The sequence below is a fragment of the Pteropus vampyrus genome, unplaced genomic scaffold (genome assembly GCF_000151845.1).
Source record: "Pteropus vampyrus isolate Shadow unplaced genomic scaffold, Pvam_2.0 Scaffold137, whole genome shotgun sequence".
Taxonomy (NCBI): domain Eukaryota; kingdom Metazoa; phylum Chordata; class Mammalia; order Chiroptera; family Pteropodidae; genus Pteropus; species Pteropus vampyrus.
The window spans coordinates 1,716,088-1,722,087 of NW_011888918.1; the positions used below are offsets into that span (position 1 = coordinate 1,716,088).

General features: G+C 35.9%; 1 protein-coding gene across 2 annotated transcripts in view; it reads right to left on the minus strand.

The window, feature by feature from the left end:
- LOC105297244 (cat eye syndrome critical region protein 2) overlaps positions 1 to 5,478 on the minus strand; it is a 56,023-nt gene extending 50,545 nt beyond the window's left edge. For both annotated transcript variants that reach the window (XM_023535186.1, XM_011367791.2), the window contains exon 1: positions 5,387 to 5,478. The gene's annotated coding sequence lies outside the window, so the exon portion shown is untranslated. The remainder of the gene's footprint in view (positions 1 to 5,386) is intronic.
- Between the last annotated feature and the right edge of the window lie 522 nt (positions 5,479 to 6,000).

Below are 6,000 nucleotides of genomic sequence, written 5' to 3' on the forward strand. Positions count from 1 at the left end.
GTAAGAATATAAAAATCATTTTTTTTTTTAAATGGTGGTAGTGGGGGGGACACTATTTCATGACATGTGAAAGTGATTTAAAATTCAAATTTTAATGTCCATAAATCTCTAAGAAAACACAGCCATTGGCAGTCATTTAAGTATTGCCCATTGCTGCTTTTGCACTACGATGACAGAGATGAGTAGCTATAATAGATCGTATAACCCACACAAAGTCTAACATATTTATTCTCTGGCCCCTTACAGAAAAAGTTTGCTCATCCCAGTTTTGAAACGTGTAAACCACTGTAGCAAAGACATGAAAAGTTTCTTGAGTCAATGTATACTTTCTATTCGGGATGTAGAAATTACATACACTGATTTAATAAACTGGTATTTATTAAAAGCTCAACTATTCTAAGACTTTTCATAAATTATTTCATTTAATCCTCACAATAACTTAATGGGTATTGTTATTCCCATTATACGAGGTGGCAAGTAATGCACAAAGACATTCATTAAGTAACTTTCTTAGCTCCGCATAATAGGTAAGTCTTAGAACCAGAGAATTTGTCCAAATTTCTTTCTTTAGGATGGGATAAAAGTAAAACTTCAGAGAATAATGAGCATGTATTCACTCTAAATGCATGTCAATACCATTGGTGGGATAAAATATCACTTTGGGCAATTCCTTTCAATGGAAAAAGTAAAATCCACTATGTATTGGTTTCCTGTCTGGGTGCTTATTACACAGGTATATTCAGATTGTAAAAATTCATTGAGCTGTATAATTAAGTGCACTTTTCTGTGTATATTACACATCAACAATAAGAAGTTTTTTAAAGCATAAATAAAGCCTGAGCCTCACCCCAGACCAATTAATTAAAAATGTTGGTGCTACCAGTTCCCAAACTCATTTGATCATTCAGAAATATTTTGTTCCCTGTGTGCTTAACTTTTTTTAACATGTAAAAATTACTTGTTAAAGTATGAGAAATGCTAGAACAATCACTTACCTCCCTGCCCCAGAACCAAAGAGCAGGTTCTGTCTTTTATGGAAGAACTCTTCATCACTAGTGGCAGGACCTGCGCTGCCATACCACTCACCCCACAACCCACACAAAAGGATAATAGAGAACACTGGGCTCCCTGGGCTCTTTTTGCTTTTCTATACTTCACATTTTCCTTCAATAGCAGAAAAGTCAAAGGAACACCGGCAGGCAAAGGGAAGGGAAAAAAACTCCATTCTCTCCTCCCCATTACAGCAAGCACTGAAATCTTTTGACATTTGATTAGTTTTTTTAAAGAGAAGTTATCTCCTCATTTCAAAAGAAATCATTTAGGAGTAAGTGACACAGTGCTGTGATAAGGGGAAAACTGGTATTTATAAGAGCTGTTATAATTCAGCATGGTGGAAGGGAAGCAGGCAATCTCTGCAACCTCTCCCAAATATGGGCCTCTGAGCAGTCTACAAAGGTAGAAGTTGTAGAAAGGACAGAGAAGAAAAAACAAATGACAGAATGAAACAGGACATCTGCATGTAACTGATAAGCCAACATAGTTTTGATGAGACTGATACATTCTGAAATATCTATTTTTACCTCTAGCTATTCATATACCTATGAAAAAAAGAAACCCAGGCAGTACATACACCTCATTCTGTGTCCCATCTTCAAGGAGGAAATGAGAATTTCTGCTCTATACCATACTAGGTGATTTTTAAAATTTTCTTTTTATCCTGACAAAACACATTAATGTTAAGAAGAGAGAACCTGAGAGTGTCTGAGTTATAGGCCTAAAATTCAGATTCTATGACTCATTCTTTCAATTCTTCATATTATCTTGCCTTAAGGACATGATGATGTGGGAATTTTTCATCTTCTAACTGGCTACTTGACCTGATAAGTTTTTGACTGTGTTTCGTTCTCTATCAAATTGAGATCTTATTAATCTATGAGATGACCTCCTGTCATCTCTTCTTCATCACCTCATAAAACTGAAAAAATGAAATGAACCCAAGCGAAAATATAATGAATGATGGAAAAAAGTTCCAACTAAGCTAAAAATATTCTGCAGAGGCAGAACATCATTTTCAAATTAGTTGTTTTTATAGAAAATGTTATCAAAGTAGGTATATACTTTTTCTATAATTTATAGTAGAGACTAATGGTAAATATGGGAGGAATAAAATTATACTAAGTACAAGTTAGTTATAGCCATTTACCCAAAGGGGCAAACCAAAACCTCTTGTTGATAATTCTATCTACATGTAATTACCCAAAAATGAACTGGTTCTTGTCCAAAGCCTATCAAAATACACAGAATTTATAATACATTGTTAATAACTAAGTAAATGTGATTAGACACAAACTTAAAACTTAACCAATATTATTTAGCTCTGTACTGGAAGATACAGTAATTATAATAAAAGTATGTATAGCAGGCAGCTTTGAAGAGACTCCCAAAATGATTTCTGCCTCCTGGTAGTCATTCTCTTGTTCAATCCCTACCCCTGTATGAGGCAGAACTTGCCTGTGGCTTACTTTTAGTCAACAGACTATGTCAAAGGGATGTCACTCCCATGATTACACATGTCATATAAAACTATCCTGGCAGACTAGAGGTTTTTCCTGCTAGCTGTGAAGATACAATAGCCATGTTGTGAGAGGGCCACGTGGTATGACTTCAGCTCTTCAGGTATGACTTTAGATCTTCCATCAGACTGCCTACTTCCACTCTCACCATCACACACAAAAGACTCTAAGCTCCATAAGGGATAGGAGACACTTTTGTCCTGTCAGTACACCTAGAGCTGCAGAGGGTAGAGGAACATTCTCAAGCAAGACTAATACAGAATTACCTTTGAGAAGGGAAGCCTGGCAAATTTTAAATGGACATTTCTTTTGTCTATCTTCAACCAACACACCAATATAAGAAATGATCCAAGTATATAATGAAAAATTCAAGTATACAAAAATTACAAACATGTGCAATAAACCTAAGAGATGTTGAATGTGAAGAATGATCAACAAAACAGCTTTTTACCTATCAAATTTGTCAAGGTGAGAGACACCAGGTCTAGTCAATTTTACCTTCTTAATATAGTCCTTCTCTCTGTCCAATTCTCTCCTCTCTCATCTGATTAATTAATTAGCTCCTACCTGATGTTGTTTCCTCTTTTGCTCCTAAATGCTTATTTAAAAACACAAATATCACCACTCCCCCACTCTTCTTGTGTTTAGGATTATACCCCCAAATTCTTAACCCAGTGTACAAGGCTGGTTAGGCTCCAGTTCCTATTATGCTGTGGCTGTATTGAATTCCTTGAACTGAAATGCATGCAGGAGACAAACAGGTAAAGAAAATAAGTGAAGTGGGCCCAAGTGAACATGATAGTTGATAAGGAACAATTAGCCTCAGCATGGGAGAGTAATAAGGAATGCTGGGGACTGAGGCAGACCAGAGCACACCATCTAATAGTGTCAGACCATAAGATGGTTTCTAAAAAAATACGAATTGGGATTTTAAATATGAAATCTCATTTTAGATGTTAGCAACAAATCAAAATTTTAACACTCAAGAGGTCAAGACTGTGAAACTCAAATCGTGTTTCTGAACCACATGAGATCTATTACTCTATAACCTCTAGGCTCTGTTCTAGGGTATCAAACCCTAGACAATCACTCTTACTACCTGCAATTCTTTGGTTGGTTCATTCACTCATTCACTTATTTATTAGGTTTTATAATATAGAGACACTGGCCTAAGAAAGCTTATATGTGAAGGCTCGGTTCACACTATCATCTTCTCACACCATGGTATATGCTCTGTTGACTTCAGAGCCCTTATCGCAGTGACTGTACAATTTACAATCACAGTAGTAATTTCTATAATTATTACAGTATAGGACTGTAAATTCTGTGAAGGCTCTGAGGGTGTCTGTTCTACTAGTACCTGCTGGCCAGCATACAGTGGACAAGATTTAGGCAAACAGATACCCTCGTGCACTGATGGTAAAATGGAGCAACCTCTGTGGTGGGCAGCCTGGCAATTTATCTAAAAAATTTTAAATAGGCATTTCTTTTGACTGAGTGACTACATTTCCAGAAATTTAAACTAAGGAGATAATTCACTAGGTGTACAAACTTTTATGTCCAAGGCTATGAATTTTAACATGTTTATATAAGAGTTAAAAGCTAGACACAAATATCTACCAAATTGGATTTTTTGAGAATCTCATTTAAAGAAGATGGTTATAAGAAAAATAATCAGTATAATAAAAAAATGCAAGACATGAAAATGTAAAATTATATAAACAATATGACTACAACTGTGCTTAAAAACCACATAAGCCCCCAAGTTACATCATTATCATGCATGAGTGGTAAGACGATAGATGACTTTCTCTTTTTATTTCTACTTGTTTAGAACAACCACCTGGGTATTCTGGGGCAAGGGAGGATCATTATGTTAACTGTGAGTCCAGGTATTCTGGGGCAAGGGAGGATCATTATGTTAACTGTAATTCTCACTTAAAGAATAGAGATGTCCACCCTGAAAAAAAAAGGCATTTCAGCAATTTCTAACTCACTTTGTAATTACAAGTTTACTGCACATTAGTATCCAACCTAGTTTCCCAGCCCTAACAGACACCCAAGAGTGGATTAAATAGAATGGAAGTATTTCAGATACCATATTTAACTCTGAAAAACATAAAACCATAGCATACCAAACCCTTGCATAAATTGGAAGGCCAGAGCCTGGGAAACCCACTGTGTCTCAGCTTTTTCAGAGTGGCCCTATAGTTCTGTTCTGTGTCAAAATGTAGTAGCAAAGAAAATGTGTACCAAGTTAGGGTCAAAACAAGGGAGAAGGCCATATCAGAAAGATCTTTTATTTGTCTACGTAGATAAAATTTTGCTCCAAATTTCTACATATCTCAAATGTATTGGAGAGCTGTTTATTTGCCAGCTGTGGCATGAGGGAGTCTAGAAGCTCCATGTTAAGAATTAAACTACTGTTTATGAGACCAACAGAAGATACTCGAGAGGCAGAAATACGGTAAAATCTAGTTTTAATGTGTTAGGCAACATTTTACAAATACTATAAATAAAAATCAGAAAGAAAGGCATATGCTGAGAAGAAATTCTACATTTGAATGTTAGCTGGTGGGTCCAAGACTAACAGACAGATGTGTGAGAGTCAAGTCAAGTCAAAGAGTATAATAAAATTAAAACTCAACTTCAGAAAAAGCCAAACACAGGGCTTGGGAATCCATTTGTAAATACTTGTTCTACATTGTTATGTAAAATTGGCTAATGATTAGTTTTGGTTATAGGAGACATGAAAACACCACTGGTTGACTGGTCTTCTCTACAAAAAACTTAGTAAGATCAGAATTACTTACGTGATATCCCTTCGCTGATAGCAGCCCTGAAGCAAGCAGGCAATCAAGTCACTGATAAACTCTACATCATCTCGGTGAAGAGCAGCTTCTAACTCCTGAAAAGGAGAGAAAGAGACTGAGAGATCAAACATATAGAGATTAAAAAAAATCCATCTCCTCTCCTCCCCATACCCGCAACCCACCCACAACTGAATGATCAGTGTAAAAGTGCTTGTCAAGGATCAACTCTGTCCGCCCATCCTTCCCCACAATTACTCTAGAAGAGCAACTAGAGTTCAACTTTTCGCTTTTCCTGGGGTTTATTTCTTGCATTGCTCCTTACACCAAGCTCCATTCCTTTTATCTACATACTATAAGAAATACACATATACTTCTTTTTATAAACCAATGCTAGCATATAGAGTTTAACTTGCATAAATATGTTGTAATACCTTATATTTTAATGGCAAGAGAATAAGGAAATTGGGAAGTATTCTTCATTTACTTAACAGTTTCAACAGGTAAACCATCTGCAATAGCTTTAAAGAACCACTATATTTTGAAAAAAGCATTGGTAGTAAGCCATTTGGCAGCTTTTAATTTTTAAAGACGCTATACCCACATGACTGGTGATA